The sequence below is a fragment of the Vicia villosa genome, linkage group LG1 (assembly GCF_029867415.1).
Source record: "Vicia villosa cultivar HV-30 ecotype Madison, WI linkage group LG1, Vvil1.0, whole genome shotgun sequence".
Taxonomy (NCBI): Eukaryota; Viridiplantae; Streptophyta; class Magnoliopsida; order Fabales; family Fabaceae; genus Vicia; species Vicia villosa.
Window position 1 is genome coordinate 145,687,121 of NC_081180.1, and position 6,000 is coordinate 145,693,120.

Here is a 6,000-nt window from a genome sequence, read left to right on the forward strand (position 1 = left end):
CTACTTGTACATAAAGGGTCGATATGATTCCGTCTTGATCTTCCCTTCATAACCGAATGAAAGAATCTACTATTTACATCCCTGTCATTGAGCCATTTCATCCTCGATTTTTGTATGATCATGTTTTCCTTAATCTTTAAATTGAGCCAAAAATTGTTGCTAGCTTTCTTCATATCTCCCTCTTTCCCATTCACATCCACCCCCCTCTCGTAAATCTCGTTCATCACCTTTGCCCCTTCCTCCACGTACAAATCGAATTTCCCGAAAACATTGATATTCCACCATTTAAGCTTAGTTTTCAAGAGACTCAACTTTTGCTTGAAAATGAAATCACCTCTATCGTGAACGGCCAAAGCCTTCCACTCCTTTTCTATGAATGGCAAAAAATCTTTGTTCTTGAACCATTCGTTGTTGAATCTAAAAGATTTTGGTCCCAAGTCTTCGTTGTCTGCGATCAACCAAACCGGACAATGGTCGGATATATCCCTCTGACCAATGAATTGCCCTACCATGCTCCATTTTACCAACAAAGAATTCAACACCAAAAATCTATCAAGCCTACTCTTACATTTCCCGTCGCCGCTAAACCAACTGAAATGTTTACCTTTACAAGGAACATCAATCAACCCCACATCCCTTATGAAGCCAGCAAACTCCCCCCATACCGAGCTGTTGCCTCCAGCATTCCTCCCAACCCTCTCCTCACTGCCTTTAATTGCGTTGAAATCCGCCCTGATTATCCACTCCCCATTAGTAAAAGACGACTTCAAATTCACTAGTTTACAGCACAGAGCACGTTTCGAAGATAACGAACAAGCATAATATACATTAACTATGTAACACACCTGATTATTCCTCATGACTTTAATGCCCAAATAACCACTGCCCCTAAAACTGCTTAGAACCTCCACTGTTTTCCTTCCACAAAATCATAAGACCAGACAAACCTTCTGAATCTGAAACAGAGTAGCCAATGTTCTCATTCTTCCAGAAACTATTAACCATGGAATCTGAACAAGACTTGAGTTTGGTCTCTTGCAACAAGATAATGTCCGCCTTTCTTCTATCCACTATCTGACGGATTCTTCTCCTTTTGGCTGAACCGCCACCCCCTCTGATGTTGAATGTGCCGATAATTATTTCACATAATCGAGAATCTCCTTCCCACCTTCCTTTGAAGCTTCGGTTGAATTCTCCATCTCTGAAATTTTCTTCCTAAAAACAGCAACAGGTTCGGTTGATGTGACTCCCAGATTGACATTTGCCTTCCATAACAATTCCCCTATTTAACAATTTTCATGCAACCGTTACGTTTTGAAACTAAAAGCTTTCATACCCTTTGCTTAAAACAATTCCAACTATATAATGGCGGTAATATCACCTAATCTATGTGGATACGATAAAGAAAATACTTATCCTGCAAAAGTGTTTCAACAGTAGCCGAAAGAAGGATCAGGATAGAAATAACGACTATATGAGGCGAGATGAATCGTCAAGGAAAAAAATTATCCCTACATGCTGAGGGAAAGCGTTTCTAAAGAAAACTATATAGGTCATCATGTGGGCTAAAGAAAAGAAATTTAATTGAAAGATAAAAAATGTCTATTAAACTATTAAAAATAAAAATAAAATAATAAAAAAATTGATAAGCAAGTCCGCCAATCCGCCACCTTGGCAGGGCAGATTTGATCTTTAGGCCTATTTCAACTTGACGGGTTTGCCCACCCTTTTTTTTTGTAGACATACGACTAGGCGGATGCCCATTATCCACCCCATTATATATATATATATATATATATATATATATATATATATATATATATATATATATATATATATATATATATATATATATATATATATATATATATATATATATATATATATATATAAAAGAATGTCTTCTTTATATGAGAATGTGAGAATGAATCTGAACTATTAGATTTTAAAATAAATGGTGGAGATTATGTGTGAATCTTTTTTTATCTCTCTTCAATCTTTTATTTTAATGATGGAGGAGGGAGAAAAAAATATTCACATATGCGAGTGTCATTTTTATGTGAGAACATAAAAATGAATCATTAGATTTTAAAATAAATGGTTCAGATTATTTGTCATTTATTTTTTTTCTCCTCTATTATTTATTTTAATAATGGAGGAGAAAGAAAAAAGAATCACACATAATCTCCACAATTTATTTTAAATTTTCAGATTAAAAATTTCATTTTCATAAGATAAGTTTTAATCATTCAAATATTTGGTCTACTAAAAAGTTAAAATGTCAAAAAAAAAAATTAGTATGATAAATTATGACGAACAAAATATCAACTCCATTTCCACATGGTAGCAATTGCCACTATGAATAATCAGTCATAAGACACGTATGTTAACACATGTTCCCTTGCATGTTCTTGCCATATATCTGTCTCTTTCATTTTGAGTAGGGATGTATAAAACAATAAACCAACACACTCGAATTATTCCATGTAAATCAATACACATGGCGATTGAAACCAAGCTTTGCTTAACCATCTTTCTCTTCTTCCTCTTAGCTTTACTATACTCAAACTTAGCCATAGCCCGAGAAGAAAAGGACCCAGAGCTCACAACATGCAAAGACCAATGCGAACAGCAGCGCCAATTTGATGAAGAGGACAAACGGATATGCATGGAGAAGTGTGATGATTATATTAAGAAGAAACAAGAGCTACAGAAACGTAAGGAACGCGAAGAAAAGGACCTTGAGCTCACAACATGCAAACACGAATGCGATCAGCCGCAAAAATATGATGAAAAGGACAAACGGATATGTTTGAAGAAGTGTGAGGATTATATTAGGAAGAAACAAGAGCGACAGAAACATAAGGAACGTGAAGAAGAAGAAGATGAACAAGAAGAAGAGGATGAAAACCCTTATGTTTTTGAAGAAAGTGATTTCGAAACGAAAATCGACACAAAGGATGGTAGAGTTTTGATTCTCAACAAGTTTCGTGAAAAATCAAAACTACTCAAAAACATTGAGAATTATGGTTTGGCCGTTTTAGAAATTAAAGTAAACGCTTTTCTTTCTCCACACCACTATGCCTCTGAGGCTATACTCTTTAACATCAAGGGTATGTATATAGTAATATAAATAACCAATAACCAAGTTTATTTATATTTTCATAACTTTCTATTTTTGTTGGATTACTATAGGGAAAGGCATAATTGGGTTAGTGGCGGAAGATAGAGCTGACAGATTTAACCTTGAAGAGGGAGACATCATGAGGGTACCAGCAGGGAAACCAATGTATTTGGTTAACAGAGATGAGAATGAGAAGCTTCTTATTGCAGCGTTTCACTTGCCACCTTCATCTAATTCTGCTCCAGTTAATCTTGAGGTTAAAAATTTACCAAAGTTTTGTTTAATTAACCCATACTAATAGTCCTTTTACAACTATAATTCATTGAGATTTGAATGTAACATGTGTTATTGGTGTAGCCATTTTTCGTGTCTGCAGGGAGAAGACCAGAATCAGTTCTAACAACATTCAGCTCCAAAGTGCTCCAAGCAGCATTCAAGGTAGATATAAATCATAGATCCTTGTAAAATAATAGAATGATTTATGTTTTCGGTTTTATGAATTTGGTTTATTAATAACTTTTGTTGTACATGAAAACTATATAGAGTTCAAGAGGAGAGTTGGAAACGGTTTTGGATGAACAGGAGAAGGGAAGAATTTTCAAAATAGCAAAAGAAGATGTCCGTGGCTTGGCCCCTCAGAGAACAATTAGTCTTTTGCCTTTTGGTGGACCATTTAAGGGTCCATTCAATATTTGTAGCAACAGTCCAGCTTTCTCTAACCAGTTTGGAACTCTCTTTGAAGTTGGTCCTCTTCAAGAGAAGACTGGACTCGAAGGACTCAATCTCATGCTTTCCTTTGCCAACATCAGCAAGGTATACATATACATTCTTAGAAAAGTTTCTCATCATTGAGACAAAAAAATTGAGTCACTAAATGTTATATTGGTGCTCTTTATTAGGGATCTATGTCTACTATTCACTACAACACAGATGCAAACAAGATAGCATTGGTAGTTGGTGGAGAAGGAGATTTTGAGATGGCATGTCCTCACATGCCATCAAGTTCATCAGTCTAAACAAAGAAAGAGTAGCATTTCATACCATAATGTCAATGCAAAGTTGAGGCCTGGAATGGTTTTTGTTGTTCCTGCTGGTCATCCTTTTGTAAACATAGCTTCCAAGAAAAATAACCTCTTGATAGTTTGCTTTGAGGTTAATGCACAAAGGAACAAGAAGCTTGCTTTTGCAGGGAAGAACAACATTGTGAGTGCATTGGACAAGACAGCAAAGGAGGTAGCATTTGACTTAGCTGCTGATAAAGTGGATGAGATATTTGAGAGAAAGGAGGAGTTCTTTTTCCCTTATGATGAGGAGAGGAAGGAGCATGGTCGTGCTTTTGTGTGAAGAGGGTTTTGTACTACTACAACACAATGGTAAAGGAGGTGGTGATGTAAGTTAGATAATGTGTATGTATATGAAGTGATGTAAAATAAAGAAAACGACTGCAAATTGCTGCCTGCTATGGCAACAAAACCATTTGTGTTGTCTATCTAAGTTAACGTGAGTTTTTCTTTTGTTGTTTACTTTCTTACGACGATGAATGAGTATTCAGTTTAATTAATATCACCAAATAAAGTATTAAATTTTTTTTTTAAATAAGCAAATAGAATTAAATGGAGTATAAGTAGGGATGGCAAAATGGATATGGATTTGATAGTTAATGGATGGACCAAATTAATTCATTGTTCATTATCAATCCATTAAACTCTCTCCATTAAACTCTCTTAATAAGAATCCAATCAAATTCATCCATTAATATATTTATAATTTATGGATATCCATCCATCCGAAAAATGTTATAAAAAATATTTAAATATTCTAAAATATTTTTTAAATTTCATAAAAAAAATTAAATATTCTAAAAAAAATTAGTTCTTCTGAAAAAACTCGAACTTTCGTTTTGAAGAAAAAAAAACTCTGACTTTTCATTTTTAAAAAAAAAACTTCATTTTTTGTTTTTTTAGGAAAAACTTCGATTTTTTCGTTTTTCCGAAAAAACTCGATTTTTATGTTTTTCCAAAAAAAACTTGATATTTCATTTTTTTCGAAAAAACTCGATTTTTTGTTTTTTTCAAAAAACCTCGATTTTTTTGTTTTTCCAAAAAAAAACTCGATTTTTCGAAAAACCTAGATTTTTCGTTTTTCCGAAAAAACTCAATTTTTTATTTTCCAAAAAAACTCGATTTTTCAATTTTCCGAAAAAAACTCGACTTTTTTGTTTTTCAGAAAAAACTCGATTTTTTTGGTTTTTTTGAAAAAAACTCGATTTTTGGAAAACCTAGATTCTTCGTATTTCCGATAAAACTCCTCTTGTTTTGTTTTTCCAAAAAACTCGATTTTTCTTTTTTTTTTAAAAAAAATTCGATTTTTCGTTTTTCCGAAAAAGGATCCATCCATGTATATAAATGGATGGGTTTAATCCATCCATTAACTTAGTTTTTATGTGGTGGATGAATCAGATGGATTTTTTGGTGGATGGATTGGATGGATTTCAACTTAATGGATCCAATTGCCACCCCTAAGTATAAGGGATACCCTGACCGAAAATACAACTCGGAAAACTTCTACTTCTCGAAACAAAGGAGAGGTAGAATATTCCACACATAAAAGTTACAAGAGTCCACTAGGGTGTAATAAGAGCATAGCCACTTCCAAGAATTAAGCATAATCTTCGAAATACATTCGGTAAAGCTAAACGAAGCGTTTCTAAAGATAATCGCATTGCGCCTATTTCAAATACACCACGAAGTTGATAACCAAATGCCTGCTATCGTAAATCTATGGTGTAAAGGCTTCACCATTTCTATAGCAAAAAAGAGATCTTTGAACTCTTCCAACATGAGTACTTCGCCGTAATCAATCCATTCGAACACCTT

General features: G+C 34.0%; 1 pseudogene; it reads left to right on the forward strand.

The window, feature by feature from the left end:
- Positions 1–2,462: 2,462 nt before the first annotated feature.
- On the forward strand, positions 2,463–4,647 carry LOC131644424 (sucrose-binding protein-like; annotated as a pseudogene).
- The last annotated feature ends 1,353 nt before the right edge of the window (positions 4,648–6,000 follow it).